The 23,271-nt window shown below is 40.8% G+C and overlaps 1 long non-coding RNA gene across 3 annotated transcripts; it reads right to left on the bottom strand.

Moving 5' to 3' along the window:
- Positions 1 to 16,633: 16,633 nt before the first annotated feature.
- LOC138066153 (uncharacterized) lies at positions 16,634 to 20,460 on the bottom strand. Of its 3 annotated transcripts, XR_011139397.1 has the most exons (4): positions 20,081 to 20,460; positions 19,514 to 19,650; positions 19,219 to 19,377; positions 16,634 to 19,094 (listed from the first exon to the last, which is right to left on the bottom strand). It is a non-coding gene; the product is annotated as an uncharacterized lncRNA (long non-coding RNA). The 3 variants fall into 3 exon arrangements; XR_011139396.1 differs by having other exon boundaries at positions 19,219 to 19,650; positions 20,035 to 20,460; XR_011139395.1 differs by having other exon boundaries at positions 19,219 to 19,650.
- Positions 20,461 to 23,271: the final 2,811 nt, after the last annotated feature.

Genomic DNA, 23,271 nt, shown 5'->3' with positions numbered 1-23,271 from the left:
TTCAGTTGAGTAACACTGGTGATGTTGTGGTGGGGGTCTTTTGCAGACAGTAGGAATTCACCTAAGGGGGATGAAAGAGCTGGCTGACATGATTGCAAGGCCACTGTCCACTATTTATAAAAAATCATAGTGATGGTAGTAGGTCCTTGATGACTGGAAAAAGGCTAATATTTTATTCATGTTTAAGAAAGGCAAAAAGGAGACTCCAAGGAACTATGGTATGATCAGCTTCCTTTCAGTGCCCAGAAAGATCATGAACACATTATCTTGGAATCCTATTGCAAACGCTTGAAGAAGAAGATAATCAATATTAGTTTGCATAGATTTACCAAGGACAAATCATGCTCAACCAGCCTGAGTGTCTTCTACAATAAAGTAACTGGTAACATGTATGAGAAGAGAGTAGTTGATGTAACTAATATACCTCGACCTTGCAGAGCTTTTAACACCATTTCACAAAGCATTCTCATTTAGAAATGGAAGAATTAGGAGCAGGAGAAACAAGCTGTAAGGTAAGTTGAAAACTAGCTGAACAGCCAGGGTCAGATAGTGTGGTGCCCAGCTGATGGCCAGAAGCAACGGGAGTACCCTGGGGGCCAATATTGGGATGATTCGTCAATATTCATCAACAGCCTGAATGTTGACACACCATGCACCTTTAGCATACTAAATCAGAGGGAGTGGCTGATACAGCTGATGGCTGAGTTTCGATCCACATGGACCTTGACAAACTTGAGGACTAGGCCAGCAGAAACCTCATGAAATTTAATACAGAGAAACGCAAAGTGTTGATTTGAGGTAGAATAACCCCCATATATCAATAAAAGCTGGGTAGTGACTGACTGAGTAGCAGACCTGCTAAAAAGGACCTGGAGGTCCTGGTGAATGCAAATTTGCATAGAAATCAACAGCGTATTTTGATTGTGAGTAAGATAACTGCATATTGGCCTATGTTAGGAGGAGCATGACCAGCAAACTGAGGGAAGTTGTTGTCTCTCTGTATTTGGTGCTGATGACGCAACACCTAAGCTTTGAGGAGACGGTAAAGAATCTGGTCTTGTTTAGTCTCATGAAGAGGAGAGAAGGAGGTTGTAATTACAACCTACAGCTACTGGAAAGGGAGTTACAAAGATAATAGAGCCAAATTTTTCTTGGTAATGTTAAGTGGAAAAACAAGGGGCAACAGCCACAAAGTGCAAGCTGGGACACTCAGTTTGGACAGGAGAAAATTCTTCACTAGCAGAGTATTTCTGCATAGGAACAGGTTACTCAGAGGATCTGCAGAGTCTCTGTTCTCAGAGGTTTCCAAGACTTGGCTAGACAAAGTTATGACTGGCCTGAACTAGTGTAGATGATGGTCTTGATTTGAAGGAGGCTGGACTAGAGACCTCGAGTTGTACCTTCCAACCAACATTCCTATGGTTCTATAATTAAGGAGACATATAAAGGTAATTAATTTTGTAAAGAGTCATGAAGATAAATAGTTCTGGGATTTTCAGGAGAGGTGAAGAAAGCTGGGATCTCAGCTCTGCTCTTTGGTTATCTAACTCCCACAGGTTCTTGTGAAAATCCCACCCACTGAGCCTATAGAATTACAGTGAGGTTTTCCAGCTATTCTTAGGAGACCATGTGCCTAAATCCCACTTACATCCAATGTCAATTATATATACTACTTCCTTTGAAAATCCTAGCTGACACTCATGGCTACATACATATATAGTCTACCGTCAATCAACCACTTGCGAAATATTAACATGAGAAAGAAAGCAAACTTCACAGGACGAAATGTGCTTTCTTTAGTTCAGAAAGATCCAGGACTGTTACTTTGTGGAGCGACCAGGGTTTGACAGGAAATCAAGGAGAACAGGCTCCATAAGAAAATTATGTCTTTATATTCCCTGGGGGAGAAGAGGGGAGGGAAGCACTGAGTTGTAAAACGGCAGTCTTTGCCTTGCTTGACAGAACATCTCAGTCATTTGAGGCACAACAAGAAAGTGAGACTGGTGCTCAAGGAACTGTTTCTCTCTCTCTCTCTCTCTCTCTCTCTTTCTTTCTTTTTCACTCTCTCTCTTTCCCTCTTTCTTCCTTTTTTTCCTCTCGCACTCTTTCGCAGGACTTACATCGTGGAATCTGATGACCTACTTGCAGACTTTTTTGCCCAGAGTCAACAGCAAGATCTGTTTCAGGACCGCTCTTATTTACATGACCATCAGTCATGCAAGGAGCAAGAGGAGCATACAAGACTGTATTCACCAGATGGGGAGTCCAATAGCTGGAACAGCTAACTGCTGAGAGAGAACAGGTGTCCCTTCAGCTCTGACACCTGGCCTGACCGCACTGGTAATTAATCACTGGAAGGTGAAATTGAAGGCAATTAATGCCCTCCCAACTCATCATTATTGTGACTGGAGGTTTGTGATACTGGACTGGATCCTGAAGAAGATGGTGTGCCAGCTGTTTAGAGTATAAACACCAAAACCTGTGTGACATTTCTGCAAATGTGTAAAAGCAGCAAAGGAGCAAATATCACACTGAGCTATGAGCCCCAATGATGAATTTGTTTATTATAGTACAGCCATTCGCCCTGCTGGGCTGAGCATAGGGTCAGCCTTTCCATAATAAATCTTTATTATCTCCAGGGTTTGAAAACTCAGTTGTTAAAATGTGTATGCTGGGCTTTCAGCATAAAACGAAACAAAATAATTTGAACAATAAGAAAATGCAAACATTCAACTGATTTGACATTAAGACCATTGGTAGGGGAGGGAGAGGGTCTTCTCAGAGTGAAGCAAAAAGTAGTTGAAATGAACAAACAAATTCTGTGACTTAGCAATGATAGGAATGCTTTTATTACGAGATGTGAGCATGTTATGTATGAAAAACGTTCCTGAGATTCCCTAGAGGCTGGGAATTCAACAGTGTGTAGGGAAGTCACGTTACCTGCCCAGAAGAGTTTTCAGTTCCACAGGCAAACAGAATAATGTTACAAGAAAATACACTTTTGTCTTGCCTAAGTAGATTTAGGATTAAAACACAGGGGGACAAAAGATGCCCTTCCACCTATTTTTCATAGGAAGATGTCAATTCTTTAAAAAAGAAATTACAAAAGTTAGATCGATATCAATTAAAATTTCATTGGCATGATTTTGGGGGGAACCAGAGTATGGAGCTTCTGGAGAAGAGCATGTAGTTAGGGAAAGCCTCTGTCTGAAATATTTAGTAACTGAAAACACAGTTGCCTGGGGAAGCTGTATGCTCAAATTCTTCATCTGCATTATGGAGAATAAAGACTTGGATTCAGGTCATGTCCCTATTTCAATCACAAGAGAGTGTCCATATCCACTAAAACCCATTCCTATGCTCTTTGGCTCTGTGGTTTCATTAATATATTTAATTACTCACACACAAGTAGTTGGAAAAGCTCCAACAGGAGCAACTAGAGAAAAAAAAAACTGTCTTCAGTTCAGTAGTTGGAGAAATAAACTGGAAGATTAGAGAACTGTATCCAGATTCATTCAGGAAGATTATGGATTTGAACTTAAGCTCCCGTTCATGCTAATCGCTTAGCTATTCTAGGATGCCTCTTTCTCTGTCTCCTTCTTTTTGCTGATCACTTTTTTGTTTTGGTTTGGCTTTTTTCCAAAAATAGATAATTTTTGTTTTAAGTTGGTATGAAAATGAGTTCCCAGTTTGTGAATGCCTTTTCCCATTACGTAGTACAATAGATTATTAGTGAATGAGTAGGCCTTCAAAAGGTAAGATGACAGTAGCATTCCTGGATCTAAAGTTTTCTCTCCATCCTTTCAGTTCTGAAATCAGGGTTGAATGAGACCAGTATAACGTGATTTTTATAAAAGTGCATGTAAATACACTCAGAAAATTGGCTGGTAAAATGTTCTGGGAATAATCTGTGAAGAAAAAGAGTAAAAGAAAGGTGACCATTCCATAAATAAACATCATTAAGAGTGCAAAGTAAACTATATCACTGAAGAAGAAAGATAGGACCTGTAAACAGAGATGAGCTGGCTAAATCGTGGGGTCTCTATTTGTTTCAAACACAAGAATCATGCAGAAAGAAGAAATAAGGCCAAGTTTTTGTGGATGAGCAAAAAGAGCACAGATGTCTAGAAAGACAAAGTCAGAAAGATCAAGAGGAAAATAAGACAACCTGAAGTAAAAGCTAACATGTCAAACCAATCTAATGTATTTCTATTGACAGTAATGAGTTTGTAGCTACAGAAGAAGCAGTAGGTGCCAATGCATACAGTGACTTTATTAGAGCTTTTAACACTGTCTCATATGACATTCTCAGAAATAAACTAGGCCACTATAGTATAGATTAAACTACTATGGGTTAGGGATAAAATTTGCTGGAAAACCTACTGACAAATAGGTACAAATAGAAACGTATATTAAGTGGGTTCTGCAAAGGAACATACTGACAATGAATAATGAACGGCGATAAATAGTCATCATTAACGATTTGAGAGCGGAAGAAAGAGTATATTGGTTAAGATTTTAGAGAGTGCTAACAGATGAAGTATCAACACACTGTTGGAGAGGCACAGTACTCAAAACTCTCATTATAAACTGATGATTTGCTCAGAAATGACTAGGATCTTATTCAAGAAGGACCAGTACAAGATAGGGTGGATAGGCAGGCTGCACAAAAGATGAGATCCTCAGAAAGGATCTTTTCCTTTGGAAAAGCCTTTTTGTTTGGAAAAGTTTCTGGGTATCACGGTAGATCACAAGTAAATGAGAGCCAGCATTGTCTGCCTATGGCAAAAATGGCAAGAAACGACTCAAAATGCATGAACAGATTAGTTAACATGCGGAAGCGCCGAAAAAGATCGCTGGAGAAGGGTTCAAGAGGCTGAGGAGCATCCACCACTGGTGATCTCTGACAGTGGGTTAAGCAAGTGTCTATTAGGAATGATCTAGGAAGACCATATCCTGCCCTGTGTTCCCCTTCTCATGGTGCTTCTCTGACAGCAGTTGCAAAGATATCCTCATATGATATTGGCATTGGACATAATGGATGAATTTCTATGACCCCAGCTCATACGCTTCTTGTGCTGAACACCAGTGCTTTCCCCGGGGGGATAGGGGATTCAAAGTAAAACTTTGTGTTTTATTTTTATGTGGGAGCCTATGTCTGTGTAAGGGATCAAGTAAAACACATGGCTCAAAGCTCGTATGAATTTGTAGATATAGATAGTCTGGATCTGAATTTCATGGCTCAGACCCTCTCTAACTACTGAGACTTTGAATGTTGTTACGAAAAATCCAACATTCCATCTGCAACATGCAAATCCCTCCTTATATTTTCCTTCTGAGACCTCCAAGTGCTCTTAAACCAGCTGAACTTCTTCCTGAAGAATGCTGTTTACGCTTTGCTCCATACAGTTTCAACCTGATATGTTTCTCAACACGGGACACTCAAGTGTGAAAGCAAACAAGCTGGCAGGTTTTATTAGATTACCTTTTATTAAGAAAAGAAACCCACACACACACCAACAACAATGATTCTTTTTACAACAGCGCCATTCAAACAGTCTATGTTTCCTTGACAGCCGAAGCTTGCTTCTGCTTACATATTTTTCTCTCTGTCACTCAGCCTCCCAATGTGAGATCATTTGACCTGCTGAAGTTTATCCCTTGTAGTTTGTGCTGCCACCTGAAGGTTATAATGCAACATGTTGGTTGCCTACAGAATTGTGAACTGTGATTTATTTGTATGTAACAGCCTCACTGGCTGGGTTCCCCAACTGCCCCAAATCTACGTGGGATTATCGCAATGGATGTTGCACAGGAGAGAAGGTGGAATAGTTGGAGAGAGGGTACCCAGCTCTTCAGGTCTCCTTCCCCACATTCCCCTTCCCACCCAGGAGAAGAGATATTTGCATAGAAATCAAGCCACTCATCACTTCTAACTGAAGACCAACTGTCTTAACTTGAAGGGAAAGGGTGGAGCATATGACTGTGAGGCAAACGCAAAACAAATATGCCAGTGGATGCTTTACTGAAACACATCTAAGTGCAAGATATGAAGATACGTCTTATTTCAGTTTGGATTAATTATTCAGCTCTGAAAGAAATTTGACAGTGAAAAATGCAAAAAGCAGAAAAACAAAACAAAACCAAACAAAACAAACACCACTTCAGGCAGAAAGGTTAAATTAAAGCCACTTCATACCCCTCAAGACGAAAAAACTGGAAGGCCTAAGGCAGGAGTTTTAGAATGGAACAGTGGTTTTTGAACTATTTATCTGAAAAAAAAAAATGTGACTGACATAATCATGACAAAGAATATTACGAAAGGGGGATAAATATTTACGGGTGTATCTGGACATTTTAAGTGGCCTTGATAGGACAAGATGTGCAAAGGACTCTTTCCAAGGAACACAAATGAGGAAGCTACTGTCTACAATTTACAGATTTGCAGATGGACTCTTGGGGAAACTTTATGCATGATGTTACTGAGGAGAGTGAAATGAGGACCTGTGGCTAGACAACTTCCACTTTGTCCATGCCTTTCTTTGAACTCCAGTACCTGGGCTCCTCTGATCTCTGCAGAGAGCACAGCAGCACATCTACGACACGACCTATAGGGTAGAGCCCCATTTCTGGTGCCAGACAAGAACCAGTCTTGCCTTTGGCCGTGCACGGATATTCCTCTCATAACCAAAGCCAAGGTCCTTATCCCCAGAGAAGGGTATAAGACCCATGAGAAAAGAATCTCATGCTCCACAGCCATGAGAGTGTTAGGTGATGTGGCTAAAGACTTGCTTACACTTTTAAAGTGAACACCTGAGAGGGAAATAACACTGTAGGAGGATTTATGAAGGAAGGCAGCAAGAAAGAGTTATAGCACAGGGTCTGTGGACCTGAGAGATATTTCCTTCTCTATTTCCTTGCTTTTCTCTAGAACTGGCTGAAACAAGCCAGAAGGTCCATCAGCAACTGAAGAGACTTTTTTGGAGAGAAAGTTGGCAAGACTTGAGCCCAAGCATCAGTCACTGGAAGAGGAAACTCCATGCTTTGGTTTCCAAACTTACTTATGTCAAGAGCCCTGAAAATGGGACAGAACCAGAATAATTTTATTTCTCTACTCCAAAGGAAAATATCAGTGTGACTGAAACCAGATCATAGAGCAGCAGGAAGGAGTAACGTTGCTGTAAGAACTTCCTAACACGTAAATGCTATCATCTCCCACAACTCTTTTGAAGAGGACTCTTACAGGAACAGATGATGCCAGGAAGCTTTACCAACCTCCAGTTTAGACAATATATTGTTGAGGTTCAAGAAAGTCTGTTTCCCACCCCCATATTTCCCCTTCTCCATCACTAGAGAGAGAAAAAGAATAGAAACGCATGTATTTTCAACCTTTCCTTTGCTTTTTAAATTTGCTTTGACTTGAGCTGTCCAACTATTGGCAGAAACTTACATTTCTGCTAATGCAGAGCACTCACCTTCAATAATCAAGCTCTATATCTCTCTTTTCTGCAAAAAGAGAATCACCTGTAGTCATCTGAGAGAACCACAGCCAATATGCCATAGGTTACTGGAGTCATGTGTTGAAGGAAGTAGTAATTGCTATTAGAAAACAGCTTTTATTTAGCATCCTTCCAACTGATGGATCTCTGTGAGACTGGGACCACCATCACTGCAACAGAACATAACACAGGGAAGGGGAGCAAAACAGGGAAGAAAAGAGAGAAAAATACTCCCTCAGCAGGGTACAAGCCTACTATGAATGTTGTCCTGAGATCGGCGCTCCAATAGAGGGCTTTTTTCATAGTCAATGTTACCCTAATTGGTTCTTGATAATTCTCACTGCTTTCAGTAATAATTAAAAGAATGGGGGCGGGGGGAGAGTTACAGAAAGAAAGGAATAAGAAGAACAAAAAAGAAATCATAACAATAAAAAAAAATTCTTGTGGTGAAAAAGAAAAAAAAAAATCTGGCGCTAACTCTGAGCAATTTGCACCTTGTGCCCAGATCATAACTCTCTGCCTCCACTGCTTCCACACCCCATGATTTATGTTTGACAGTCCCAAAGTGGTTTGGAAATGGCAGAGCACCGAGACTTTGTGGTAAGGCTAACTGATGTTTGAAAAAACAAAAATGAGTTAATTTATGGGAGCGTTCCTTTGGACTGGAATTCCAGACCAACACAGCTCTCTTCTAGTGGAAAAGTTTTGCACGCACACACACATGCACACACAAAATCTCCTCTTCTTTTTCTAATTCAATGTCTGGCTCGCTTTCTCTCTTTATTCTTCCTATTTTTCACTCTTAATTTTTTCTTCAGGAACTCTGCCTAGCTGAATGAAAATTGCATTGCTTTATTTTCTAAATAAAATAATTCTTTATACATATATTTTCAGGTAGGAACAATATAGTATCCTAGTTTTTTTTTTTTTTTTTAAGTTCCCTTCATTCTGTCTCTCACCCTCCTTACTCCCATTTACCTTGGAGATTTCCTTGGATTACAAAAACATGCCATGACCTACCCAATTTAAAAATAGTGATTCCAACTGCCCAGCCTCAGATATTTTAAGGTTATTGAATTTTCAGAAGATCAGAAAAAAATCATTGTTTCTTTAATATGAAAAGTTGGGTCTTGGGAAAGAAAAAAAACATAGAGGCTCTTCAGGTCTTTAGCTACACTGGAAAATCTTTCCTATTGTTTCAGGTTAGACAATTTAACGTAGTCATTTGATTCAGGAAAATAGGTGTTAACATTTCAGTGGTTGCTGACAGTATCCTGCATATTAAAGGAGAGAAACCAGCTGTACAACTCGAGGGGCTGGATTGCAAGCAAAGAATATTGACATAGCTCTATTGACTACGATGGGATCATACAGGTTTGCACCAGTTCTGGATCCGGCCCTTGGCCATCCTAGCGCCTGTGTCAGCTTTTCTCAGATACCACCTTGTCTGGGTCATGATAACAAACAAAAGAGTTGAAAGTTGGAGAAATAAGGTTCTGCTTAAGTACATCATCTGCAGTAGAGATTTGTGTGTTACTGCACAGCAGAAGACATTGAGAGGAGGAGGAGGATTTACTAGAATAGCAATGATAGAGCCCATATGCATTTTTCAGCTTTCACTTATATGACGGATGCCATTTTGGCTAGGATCATGGTTTCCATGGGATACTGTGAGGTTCCTACAACTTGAGATAGGTAGCTAGAAATCTTCCTGTAACTGTCATACAGTCACAGCTTCTGTGGATTTAATACAGCGGAGATGAGAGGAGACAAATATGGGGCTGATGGATTATGCTTCTTCCTACATACCAAACGTTTGTGTGTCAGTTAGGAAGAATTATCTGGGTGGTTGAATTTACACCAGGAGAACTGAGGAGATGTGATGTTTTTTGTCACTATTAAAGAAGAGAGTGCTTTCCAAACTCCTCCTTGGGATATCGGCACAAAGGCCAGATAAAAAAAAATATTATACACAAACAGTCTGAGTGACAGCTTGTTCTTTGTCTTGCAGGCGCAAACCAGACGTGCAAATCTCAGGTGGACCATAAAAGATCTCAGCTTTATCAATATCAGGTTGTCCATGCTTTGTCCCTCCCAGAACAATATCCATTACCCTAGATGCCTTATTTCCAATCCCCCTTCCTTCCCTCCTCCCATGTGGACATCCCCAGTCTGCCTTGCTATCTAAATTACCAAGAGGCATATACGCACTGATTACTCTGATGAGAGATATGAACGTTAATTTGGGCAGCTGAGAGGATAAGGTACGCTAACCCGTTGCCTGGAAGACTGAACAAGGTCTTTGTAGGCTGCTTGCAGCCCAAGAACCTTATATTTTGTGGGCCTGGTGGAGACAGTGGAAGAGCATTGTCTAAATCCTTAAGGAGCATGAATACTGCTTTCACAAGCAGTTTGTTGAGTTTGTGGCCCTGGACAGACAATGCAATATTTGAGCGTGTTTTCAGAGCTCTAGGTGCCTGTATCCACCCATTAGGTGGAGATCTTAATAGCCAGTGTATCTTTGCTTCCTTTTCTCAGTTTCTGAGGACAAAGGACTGATGAGAGTGAAAGGACTTGGCATGGGCTCTTTGTCCAAGAAAATCAGAAAATAATTGTGTAATCCTCACACATCCACCTCTGTTCCTGATCTGTTCTGTTAATGACTTGCGCTTTTAAGGCACCCCATGGGGACACCTGTCCTTGCCCTCGACTGCTCTCACTCAATTTCACTATATGTTTAAGACACTTAACAGAGACATCTAACAACGTACTGGGTAGTGCCACTAAGCTCAGCTGCTCAGTACACCTAAGAGCCTGGCACCCTGCTTTAAGTTCCTCGACAAACCCTGCACGACACCAAGGGAACAAACAACCTGCTGGTTCTGGACATCTTTGAGAGTGAAACACATCAGAGACAAAATGAGCAGGAGCCTTCCTGTGAGAACCACCCGGATGATCCTACCTTACAGCTTCCCGTTCATCCCGACCTCCCGCGCTGTCTGTATCTGTCACCAGAGCCGGGGCTCCACCATGGCCCTTCCTCCTCCTTTCCTATCAAAGAGAGGATGTTAACTGAGGCCAGCGCTGGGTGTAAAGCCTCAGAGATAGCACCACTATCACCTCTCTCTGTGGGTGAGAAGAGGCAGTATCAGCACTTCCAGAGATAACTAGCTATTCAGTGAGTGACAGTGCAGAGATAAACCTTCCTGCATTGACACGCTGATAACACCCTGCCTTGTCTCCAAGGGAGCACCCTGATCCACGAGGTGAAACACAGACAGTGTCGTGATCCAGGACAGTGATTGTAGTGGACTGCTGCAGTTATTTTTGAGCACATCTGAAATAGCTTCAAGACAATAAGACATTTTTCTCCATGGGCAAGAAATAAGCTCTGACACTTGAACCAGCTAAAGTGGGATGTAGAAATCAGTTCAGGCTCCCAGGCCTTTAATTTCCTAGTCAGCAGGATGGATGAGGTCACTCTGCTCTTAAGAGAAAGAGAATTCGACCAAATGAATGTGAATTTTGCCATACTTCTTGCCCTTAGGGCCCTCTGGCCTCGTTTAGTTTACTAGCAAGCATGCAGCTTTAACATCCCGTCTAGCTTTTAGGATCCCAAATGATGTTCTCCTAATTCTGAAGACCTTTCCCAAGGCTTTCACATATTCAGAGGTCCTTCAGTCTTCGATCTAAATTTTGCATTTTTTACTCCATTAATTCAAATAATTTCCCTATGAATCACATCAAATAACTACTCACCCTCTGCAGTGCTCCACACTTGTACTAGATTTGCAGTTTGTCATTTCTCTCCCTTTCTTTTGGTCATATTATGTTGTATCTTTAGCTGTTTTAGTGTTTCTACAAATTTTCGACAGACATTGATCATCTCTGAATTCCTTCTGCTTAGTGTATAGATTGGTCTATAAGCTATGTAAGGTCTTTATAGAGGGCACAGAACTGAAATAGGTGTGTTTGGTGAATAATGACGATTCAAAGACTTTAAGGCCAAGCTCTAAGTCCACTGCACTGTGGTGAACAATGTGCAAACTTGCAGACTAAGACATGCAAATTTAGGTATCTCCATGCGAGTTCAGTGGCAATCTAGTCAATGCAGTTAGTGTTCCTCAGAGAGTGATCCAGTTCACCCTGCAGTAGATACCTACACAGGGCTGAATGAGAAAATCTCCAGACTCCATTGGGCAGGATGTAGTCCCTTTCAGGACTGAAATAGAATTTTATTCATCTCTTTCATCCAACAGTGATTAAATTATTTCCAAACAGCAATGTTATTTTGAAGGATACAAAGACAGAATTCAGTTTTCAGCTGGCCTGGTCAGAATTACCGCATTGCTTCAGGAAATAATGAAATCTCAGGTAAGCAACCAAGGACCGTGTCACGGTCTTTTCATTTTTTTAAAATTTCCTCATGCCCTGAGAAGTGCTTTTTTTTTTCTTTTCCTGATGTTCCAGACTGAGTCTTGTCCATCATTAAGACCTGATGCTCCGCAGAGATCCCCGCTTCATTCAGACATTGCCGATAACGTAGACCTACGTTGCACTCAAATGGAGAGCTCTGAGTTCTTCAAAAGAGTATGGTCTGATTTGAAGCTAGCTAATTCGGAAGTCACTACGGAAACCTGCAGGTCAGAGGAGACTGAAAACTCATATAGCAATCTCAAATTTTCCTAGAGAGTTGCCCCATGAAGAAGTTTGTTCTAAGGCAGCTGCACGTCTAGTCGTGCCCTACCTTTTTAGCAAGTGCAGATTTCTCGGTACTGCTTATAGCCATGCCACAAAGCAGTAGTTCATTTAATTTTTCCGTGTGATGAAGACTTGAATAGCAGAGAAAAACCTCTGTTGAACCAGTTTTCATACAACCGTCTCAAACCCCTTCTGCTTTTCTCCCAAAATGCTTATTTTGCGGACCACCACAACGGTCTGTATGAATTACTGGTGGTCTGTGCTCTTTAATGTGGGGAGTTACTCTCTTATACTACACTAGTAATGATTTTTTTATATTATTTTAATTCAATATTTAACTTTTTACCAAAAATAATATTATTAACCCCAAAAATGCCAACATCTGTGAAAGGATATAATTACTATGAAGCTTTCTTTCTTGTACTAATTTTAAAATATCACAATTTTCAAGTAAAAATGTACTTTCTTTTCAATGTAATTTTTGAACCTACCATGTCTTTTTGGCTTACTGAAAAGCTACTTTTCAGGCAGTAAAAAGTGGTTTTTCAGTAGCAAATCAAAAAAAAGAAAAGGGGGAAATTCATGCCAGTTTCAAGAAAAGGAAAATTAAGAAATGGACACGAGAATTCTAGCAGAAAGGATACTAGGAAAAAATTTTTATTTGAAAAAGGGAACTAGCTTTCAACACTGTAAGGTGGTAATAAGGTGCCAATATTGAAATTGTTCATGACATCAGCTTTTCCATTTTTTACGGATTTTCGTTGTTCATTTGGCATGATTAGACGTCCTCCAAGCTTCAGATACTCATCAAGCAGATTTTAGCTGACTACTCTTCTTTTACAAGTAATGGATAGTGAGAGAAAGAGAGAACGTAAGAAGGAGGATGATTTGAAACACCCCTACCCAGGCTCCTGCTCTGAATCATCCCTGTGTAAGCTTAGCATGGACAACAGGAAGTCTGGGCAGCTGAGTCAGCTAAGACAGGAACCCAGATTTTGCTGGTATGAGTGTCTACTTTTTTTCAAATTTTGGTCCACATTTTCCCCAGTGATGTGAATTGCTCCTGCAGAAAAAGAGGGTTTTTTTTTCCCCCCCCCAAGTATGAAGTGACAGTTTTCATTTATTCGTTAGGATGGACTGCTAAATTTATTCTGTATAGCAATAAATTTACGCCAATGAAATTACCATTAGGCATGAATTTTGATGGGTGTGTGCGTGTGTGTCTCCATGTAAATGAGGCATACACATATTATATATATGTGTTTGTGCGTGTGTGTGTTTGTGAGTGTGTGTCTCTCTCGCTACACAAATAGATAAATGCACACATATACTGTGTTTTAAAGCTCAGGCAGAGCAGAAAGATTGGCTTCCTAAAGCATTTTCTGTGTTTTCTGGCAGCCAGCTATACCCAGGTTAACCTGATCTTTACCACATAATTTCAGTCCAGGGAATGTGATTATAAAACTTTCCCATCTATGCAGCTCTTTAACCCAAACCCATGATACTAAAGGATGGATGGATTCCATTCTCAGTGTGTATGTGTGTGATGAATTCAATGGATGGGAGGACTTCAGAACCACCATACGACATTTTCACTTCTTCTTTTTCTTCTTTTTTTCTTTCCACAAGCGAATTAGCAGAAGGGTAACTATTGGCCAAAATAGCTGGATCCATCAGAGCTGACTGGGATTGATCTCTCAGAGCCAAATATGAACCTCATAGACCCACCACAGTCTTACATTTGAAAGAAAGAAAAAAAAAAAAAAACACCTTAGCAAACCCCTCCTTTTTAATGGTATTTTGCGGCGCCCGAAACATAGCAATGTAAGCGTGTAATTCTGAAAAATAAAATTAACGTTCAGGGAACAAAATATACCAGTGGATTATTTGAAGAGAGCTGTGAAATGCTCCCTTTGAGCTTAAAGGTCTGAATGAAAACCACAAAAAACAAAGACAGTCAAAGACCAATTTTCCCCCAGGGAAGAGCTTAATCTCTTTTTTTAAGTAGACCTCACATGAGAAAATTAATAGTTTTCTGCATCTTTGTCCTTTGGATCCAATACAGACCAATAGAAGTTATTATACTGGGGTCTATATCGTGTCCCACCAGCAAGGCCTGTCTGGGAACAAACGGCCTATAACCCGGCTGGAGCTTCTTTCAGTGTCTCCTGAAACCGTTACAGGAAATCCCAGTGATACCACTTATCACTGAGATAGGCTCTAGATCATGCCCTTGGATCAGCTACAAATGGTACAAAGGACTATTGCATTCAAAGCATCCGAGAACGATGGAAAAATATTTATATTTTATTATTAATAATATTATTAATATTATAAATATAATATTAAAATATATAAATGTGTAACTATTTTATATAAATATATAAATATTATTAATAATTACGCACCCTTTCTTTTCGGATGTTAAGTTCATTGGCTACACATTCACTTGTGTAACTTGAAGGAAGGGCAGAAGCATGACCTTGTGTTTTCACCCACAGATGGGAGAAAAGAAATCCATCCAAGTGTTAAGTATGCATGGACCATCTCCAGCACAGGAGGTCCCTGAAACGGGGAGACTTTTCAGGGAAAGTGTCGTATATGCTCCCATGATGATATGCTTTCCCCTTCTTGTACTTTTCTCAAAACATCCACTTTTGGAGACAGGATACTGCAGAAGATGGACTTCTGGTCTAGACCTGTACAGCTGCATTTGTGTTTTAACTTAATTTAAGGTTCAGAAACCCACAAGTAAAGCACATGCATTTCTTTGTTTTCTCAACAGGATGAATTTCTTTCTTTTTTTGCAGTTTTTGCTCTGAAGGATAAACACAAGGCAGAAGCCTAGAAGAGATGTGTGCCAGCCTTGCTTTCATCGTTTCATAATCTTAGCCATGAATTCCAGCCCCTCTCATTTCTCTTTTTGTTTGTTTGTTTGTTTTTTTTCCAATTGTGCAGGGAGCAGTAGTTACCCCTAAAATAATCAGCTATGGTTGCTGGCTGTACTACAGTGCTCGCTAATTTCCCAGCAGAAGAAACGCTGTAGATCTCCATCATGCTCACGGCTGGTTCTTCTATCAGCCAAGAAATCAACATAGATCATGATGTTAACTGCCAAGCATATAATATGAGCCTTTTACTTGGAAGTCATCTCAAAACTTTATTTCTCTGAAGTTATTCAGCCATATCAGATATACCACATAACTGGACGAATTGTTGCTGGCGTTATCTACTTTTCAGCGAAAAAATAATGTCAAAACTGAGAGTGACCAATACTGGCAAACTAAGATGTCAGGCAGACTTAACAAATGGACCGTACAGGTATTACTCCATGTTGCTGATTCGATGTTTTACTTCTGTTGAAACCACACTTTGATCAGCTCGGGAGCTTGCACAATTGCGATGTGTATCTAAATAGAATTTTTCCTAATAATTATTAGAACTGATTAGGAAGTTTTCATCCTTTTTTTTTTGGTTATTAAACACAAAATCCCCTAAAAAGCTACTCTCAACAGCAAAAGCTAATTTTGACAGATTTTAGAATGGAAAAATGCATTCTTAAAGCATTAAAAATTTTTTTGGACAAATATTTCAACTTTTTGAAATGTATGTCCAAAGCCAGCAGCTCTGGTTCTCTTGAAAGTCCTTTAGCCACAGAAGATCAGAGAGAGTATCTGGAGTAAATTGCCCCTCTCTTAGGTTTATTCTTAGGCATCCGCTATGGATGCTCTTTTGAAATAGGGTGATGGCCCAGACAGGTCTTTGATTTGAGCTGGTATGGTTGCTGTTATATTCCTGTTGAAATAAGTTTCTTCAAAATCATTTTGGCCAGATTTGGGGATGTTTCCAAAAAAAAAAAAAAAAATCTCAGATATGACAACAGGATAGCTAAGCAATCTGTCTCCTCTCGTTAGTAATTACTTTTCAAAAGTGTGATCAGACATTTTAGGGGATGTTCTTTTTCCTAACTTTAAACTTCAGGAGAGTAAACATCCCCAAAGGAACTGTTCACTCCATGCTCTTCTATCATTTACCAGAAAAATGAGCTCTCTGGAGTAATCCACATGCTCCAGGTATCTCTGAGGGCCTCCCTAGACCCTAAGGGATGATGAAGGGAGAGTGAAGTGCTTATTTCAGATGTATAGACTTCCACCTCTTGGGTCTATCTCCATCCAGATGACTCTTGACCTTACTGTATCAGATATCTTACTTTGAGTCTCATATAGTTCTTCCAGAAGAACCGAACTGAACCAGACTGAACCAAACCAAATTCAGAAAAAAGTCAGAAGAATAACATCTGAAATCACTGGCTATCCTGGCTTTGCTTTTCAAACTTAGACTAGACATGTGAACTCACTTTCTACTTTGCTTTCAGTTCTGGTGTGGGGGGTGGCCTTTTCTCCTCCCTCCCCCCTTCTTTTTTTTTTTTTTTTTTGCTTATTATTTGCTTTGCATGTGAGTGCACTTATTGGCAGAGGACTAATGTAAGCAATACTGACATGTATTCCTAGTAGGTGGGTAGGCAGAAAGACGAACAGGGAAAGCAATGATCTGTAGAACACTTCAGGGAATCTCACTAGCATCTGGTCCAGCTATCTTTGACTTCCCAACCCAAACGACCATTTTGAAACATCTTGATACAGATCCAGCAATGTAAATTTGAGCTTTGCTGTGCACTTGCACTGTTGTTTCAGCTGCAACGGGTATCCGGTCATTTGGGCCGAAGAGTTAAAGGCAGATGGCCATACTGCTAGCCAAGTCACTCCCTTCTGTACTGTTGGCTACAGAAACTGGTATGCTTTAAACGTACTAGCCCAGTAGGCCATCTGGATTCAGGCAGACCTTTGACCCTCTTTTTGGCACTTTTAAGTATTGTAAAACTTCTCAGCTTGTTGGCAGTCATGGGAATTTCTGCTTTTTTTTTTTTTTTTTTTTTTTAACAGATATCCTAAGGTACCATGCACTGACATTTAATTTGCTATCCAGCATTTCTTCCCAACTATTTTGAGATCTTGCAAAGTAGACATTGCTTTGGAGCTGGTTCTTCTGTGCACCAGAGAAACACCAAGCCTCGGAGGTATAACCAAGGGTTTCATTTTGCAGCCAATTTTTCTAAGCGTATGCAGCAATCTGGCTCTAGAGATGTGGTTATCCTTCAGTTGGGTGCAGTTTCAGGTGGGAGAGTCCTCACGGACCTCCACACATGAACATAGTGAATGAGAGCCCCTGAGAGCCCCTCAAGTCAGGCTCTACAGCCAGACACTCAGAAGCAGATGCACGTGATGGTATGAGTTAAGGTATATAAGACAGAAAGGAAAGAGTGTGGTTCAGTAATCTACATTTTAAATGTGGCAACCTAAAATTTCAGCTAAGCCTCCAAGTAATTTTGTGGATAGAATTTGCTGTATTTGGTGATAAAAAGTGAAGCTAGTGGACTGAAATACTGGGAGAAGTATTATGATGTAAAATCAAGGCAAAGCGTTCATTATAATAAAAAAGAAAAAAAGAAGAAGAAGAAGGAAAAGTCAGTTAAAAGCTAAAAGCCTACATATAGTGGGAAAAACAAATAAACCAAAAAGCCCACCTTCTCTGCTACCTGACCCATACATAAACATTAGCCTGTAAAATTATCTCTTAAGGAACACAACTTATATTCTATCCCCAAGAGTGTTCTATAATTACCCCTGGCCAAAACTGACCAAAGCAATAGCAAATATAGTATACCTCACTATTTGCGTTACCAAGGGCATTGGACTAATGACCAAGTAAACCTTTTTTCTCTTTTACTTTTATTTATTTATTTTTTACAAGGCTACACTGATATCCTTGTCCCAGACTTGGATAAGAAAATGTTTTACTCCGTTATGAAATTAAATACTCCAAAGCTCATGAGATGACAGCCATTAGAGCACAGCATGACTAAATACTATTCACCTAACATAACATTATCCATCAAGAATCCAACACACACACGCACAAATGGCCCACACCCTGTGGACCCAGCCAATACCTAATCTGTTGAAAATTAAGCTGGTAATATATGTTAAAACATTTGTGGGAAGTTTGGATCCTGAACTATTTTGCTACAGTCTATGAGCCTTTCAATTAATTCATTACTCATTCTCTCCGCGTGCTTATTCATAACCAGAGGCTATTGTCTTGTGTTTCTGACATCACAGTCCGTTGCCTTAGGAACAGTGATGATGTCACGAGGGTAGAATTAGCACCTATTAACATGAATAGGCACATAGAAGAGATGAATAATGAGTTCAGGACCTGAATTAGACAAATTACTAGGAATTTTTTTGGACAGGCAAAATACTTGAAAGGTAAATGAGGCTTATATTTAAATATTATGTTTTCATTACACTTGGACAGTGAACAAAAGTTGATATTTGAGTAATAAAATTATAAACGCTGGGGTGAGAACAGCTGTAGGATCATGAAATTTTTTTCCATGCAAATGAGCCAAAAATTATGACTTTATTTTGAATGCTAACAGATAAGATTGTGTGTCCAGGAACCCGAAAAGGCAAGGGGTTCACTAACATCCGAGTTACTGTGGTTTCCAGAATCCGACAGGCCACGGTCCGACGAAGGAACGTCTTATCTGCAACTGCACTTTCCTGCATCTCCCACTGAGATGACTTTCCACTCACACTTTCTCTTTGCTTCTAGGCTGATAATTTTACCTACCTCTTTGTTAGACTGCAAACCCCATTCTTCTGGACTAGTCTAAATTAACAGAATAATCATGCACCCACCTGCTAACCAATACGAATAAAGCAGTTGTGGAAATACTGACCTCTATGGAAAGAGGAGAGCTCGTGTATTTTGTTCAGAACCAGAACTGCTGGATGTTATCTTGCACTTATTTCCATTCTCTTTTGTTTCCTGTGAAAAAATGAGTCAAATAAATAATCAAATGAGTCAAATTCCTGCGTCAAATTTACTTTTAACTGTGTAGCTTATAGGCATATCACCAGCTGTGGATGTCTTGTTCACTTACAACACTTACCTTGTTCACAGATTTGGGTCTAGGAGGGTTTTTCCTCAGGTCAGATTGGCCCAAAGGAAGGAGAGAAATGCGAGTGCAGAAGAGTGTTACAGGCTTCTGAGACATGGGCCACGGCTTCTTTGAAACGGACACTTGGACGTTTCTGGCTTAGCCAAATTCCTGTTTTTAACAGAATTCAGAAGCATGAATCTCAGCTGGGATATCTGAAATGCTTTGGATTTACTATAGGGTATTTGATGACATGTGATAGTCAATGTTATGCCGGGACATGCACTTGCCACCACTGCTGACTCACAGTTCCACGAAGTTCTGAAATGAACCTCCCAACAGCGCAATCACTTCTCCGCTTGTCACAGCTTGCTTGCTGGCTTCCTTCCTCCCCTCTGTCCTCAATTTATGGTACTTCTTGGCATTCATTGTGACATTTTGTTCCTGGTATAAAAAGATGTTATCTTTTCTTTTTTTGTGTTACAAAATAATGAAAATGTGCAGTTTTCCATTTTGAAAGTTTTTAGTGCTTTTATGTTTCCTTTTGGCTTTTTTTTTTTTTTTTAATGAAAGCCCAGCATTATATTGCACGGAAAAAGGAAAGAAAAAAAGCCAGAAAAAAAGCCAGAAAAATCCTTTCCCTATTCAGCTGTTATCTGCGCTTATGAAGATGGCTCGGGCTCTGTTGCCACAGGGACTTCTACCCAAGGACTAAAACTAGTCGAGACTTTCCCAGCCCCCATCCCAAGTGTACTACCAGAACCACCAGAGATTTTAAAATGAAATTGCCTAGTCTTTCCACTCTTCCCTTAGAAAGTCAAGACCTACATCACCGCCTGTGGCAGGATTCTCTTTCTAGCTCCCCGGGAATTACCGGCGGCAGGAACATCCCATCTCGAGCACCTTCTCTCGCTGAGTGTTTTTGCAGAGGCAGCAAGGCCGTCCACTCCATCTTTTGGCAGGTGATATGCAATGCCAAATCTTACGCACAGGAGGGTGAAAGCCAAGTCTCTAGGACTCTGTCAGCATGGAGGGATGTTCTCCGACAGTCGGCTCCATGCCCGACCCTGTGGACCCATAGCAGGTGGCAAGCAACATATTTTAGGTCCCCTCTCTTGACATGAGGATCAAGCAACCCGTCTGCTTCCGTCGCAGGGTCTGATATAGGTCTCCGTGGATTTGGTGTGGAGCCACGCTGGCTTCACTGGGGGAGATAGCGGTGACCCTGCGTGTCCTCAGCTTGTCACTCTCAATCCTGACGCTCCCAAGGAGAAACAGCTTCCCACCACAATGACGCTGACGGCAATTGCAGCTCTCTGAATCACTTCCCCTTCAGGGGTTTATGAATATGAATGTGTTCACTGCATCTCTTTTTCCCAACTAGAAAAAATCTAAAATACATATACTGACCTCACCTGGGTGCTGAACTAACATATATCCTAGTGCTTCATATATTGAAAAGAGAAAGATTTAAAAAGCCAGCTACCCAAGTCCATGCCTGCCGGTATTAGGTACTGCTCCCTAATATCCTCTTGCACATGTTGGCTTATAAAAATATATATACATATCACTTCACAAACGTGCACATATAACTATGTGGACAAGTTCTCAGTCCGTCTATACAAACACATACAGACATTTAAGAGACAGCCCCTGCCTTGATAATCCTGTATTTTAAACGGGGAAAGGCATGATTAGTTTTATCCTGTTTTACAGATGAGATGAACTGAGAGTCAGAGACCAGGGCCAGGGCCTTGGTTTACAAAAGTACCTCAGCAGCCGTGGTTGAACGAAGCCAGGGTACCTGCTTTTAATAATCCTTCCTAGCACTTCTCTGAACTCCTTGATTCCTAAACCAGCCTAGCTGTGACTCACTCAAGGTCACTGCAGCAGATCTTGTTGCTCCCTTGGAGATGCTTTCGCCACTAGATTGACCTTCAGCAACCTTTAGCTCAGTTGTGTAGCTATTTTTAAGCAGGATATGTTCAAATAACAAGCAACACCAGGCTGCAAAAGATCCACTTTTATTGCAGGAGCATGTGCAACAGGGCTGGTGAGTCCATCCAGCAACAGCAGGGCCTGCATGCACATGAGGAGCACCAAAGAAAACAGCAACACCGGGCTAACCTTTGCCAGGCTCTGCAGCCGCTCATGTTTTTATGGAAGGCTTCCTGCCTCTGACTCTGGGAGTGCGACGGATCGTCCACACAGGGTGACTCACTGCACGCCGAGGAGCCAAAGCTCCCCACCTCTCGCTCTCTCATTTATCAAATCCCTTCTCTCCTTGCTGTCCGCAACTGCAGACATGCCATCACTACATCGAGCTGGGAAGCCAGCATTGCTAGGCCAAGAGAGAAAAGGTGAAACGGACAATGCTTTTGCTTACGTTTCCTCGTGTCTGCATCTGATCTTGTATTTAACATCAGACTGGATGATCATAACAAAAATTCCTCTGGCCCTAAAATCTGCTCATTTCATTGAATGCACTATGTGGAAAGCCTTCATCTTTCTTTACTTGTATAAATATACAGGTACAGATAGATATATGCACATCTATGCAAAGGTATATATGTCTGCACACACACATATGTACTTTATAACCCTTCACCTAAATATCTATAAATCTCTAACCTCTTCTGTTCATATTTTCCCTACAGTTAAGCTGCAGTTTATTGATGACAAAAAATGAACTAATGTTCATAACATCCCTATGTAGTAAGGGTGGGATTTCATTTCAGCTAGTGTTAGCCTCCTAAAAGCAAGTTGTTAAGCCTAAACTAGTTTTCTGGGCTTCATTATAGTCAGCAGAGAGAGACAGGCACATCCAGAGGGCAGTTTGGCTGATCTTTTTTAGTTTTTATTGGTTAGATAAAGGTGTCAAGTGGAAGTCAGGACTGAAGTCAGGAGGTGAAATGAATTGGAAATGACCAGTGTGCAATTCAGATGTAGATTCAGACACCTAACATTAGCTGTCCTGATGTGTTTACGTGAGCTGGGTGTTTAAGTCCCCGTTATAGTCATTGGAGACCTACTCACTGCAGTCAAGAAGAGTCTGAAGAGTCATACAATACCCTAAAACCAACATCTGCCTGCTGATGAGCTGAATTTTGTCCTCAGACTCCAGTGAGCGAATTGACCGGAGGCAAGATGCAGTCTCTCAAATGCACATATCTAGAGCCACTCTGAAAACTATGGGGTATCCAGAACATCTGCAAAGGGCTCACGGACATGACACAGGACCTCTGGGAGACCCATGTCTTTCTGAAGTGGGGCTGGAGGACAGGCAGGTTAAATTAAGGCATTTCAACACTAAACGCCTAGCACTGAACCAGCCTCAGATCTCCAGTGACTGCGAGGGAAGGTGAAAGTTAGATAAACAGCCCACAGAAACATGGAGGTCAGCTTGGCTGCCTGAGTCTTGTGGCATCTGAAGTCCCACTGAGATCTCACTTCAGCTCTAGCTGCCTCTCTAGAAGAACACAGGTCTCCATGGCCCCTGTATCATATCTGGAAGCCCCACGTAGACACTGTAAATATTTTAGACACAGGTCAGGTGGCAGCAAAACACAACATCCTTAGCAGGGCATGGCTGAGCATGAGGGCAACCTTTAAGCTAACCCTAAATATTCATGATAATAATTCATAAAGCCTAGAAATGGATCTAATTTAAAAGCATACTTCTGTCTAGGTAGATGGAGCCAAGAACAAATCAAAAGAAAGATTCCCTGGAACAATTCAATTTAAAGTGCACGCTGAGTGCCCCTTCCTTAAAATTATCTTATCAGAACTATTGGAGGCTTTCTGCCCAGTAGGTAGATAAGCTTCACTTCCATTTCACCAATGAGGAAAATGAATATGAGGGTGTTGAATGAATCTGTTGCAATCGTACAGAAATCTTATGGTGAATCACAGAATGATATAGCATTCAAAGGTCATCCGGTCACCACCCACCCAAGGCAGGACCAAAAAGCTCATATTTCCAGCCACCAGCTTTGAGTCTTGTTCCAAAAAGGCTATCCTTCTCCATTTAAGCTTAGTTTATATTTTTAGTTACAGTCACTTGCA

This window comes from Struthio camelus, chromosome 2 (genome assembly GCF_040807025.1).
Source record: "Struthio camelus isolate bStrCam1 chromosome 2, bStrCam1.hap1, whole genome shotgun sequence".
Lineage (NCBI taxonomy): Eukaryota > Metazoa > Chordata > Aves > Struthioniformes > Struthionidae > Struthio > Struthio camelus.
The sequence above is the reverse complement of the archived record's forward strand: the minus strand, read 5'-3'. Positions and strand labels throughout refer to the sequence as shown.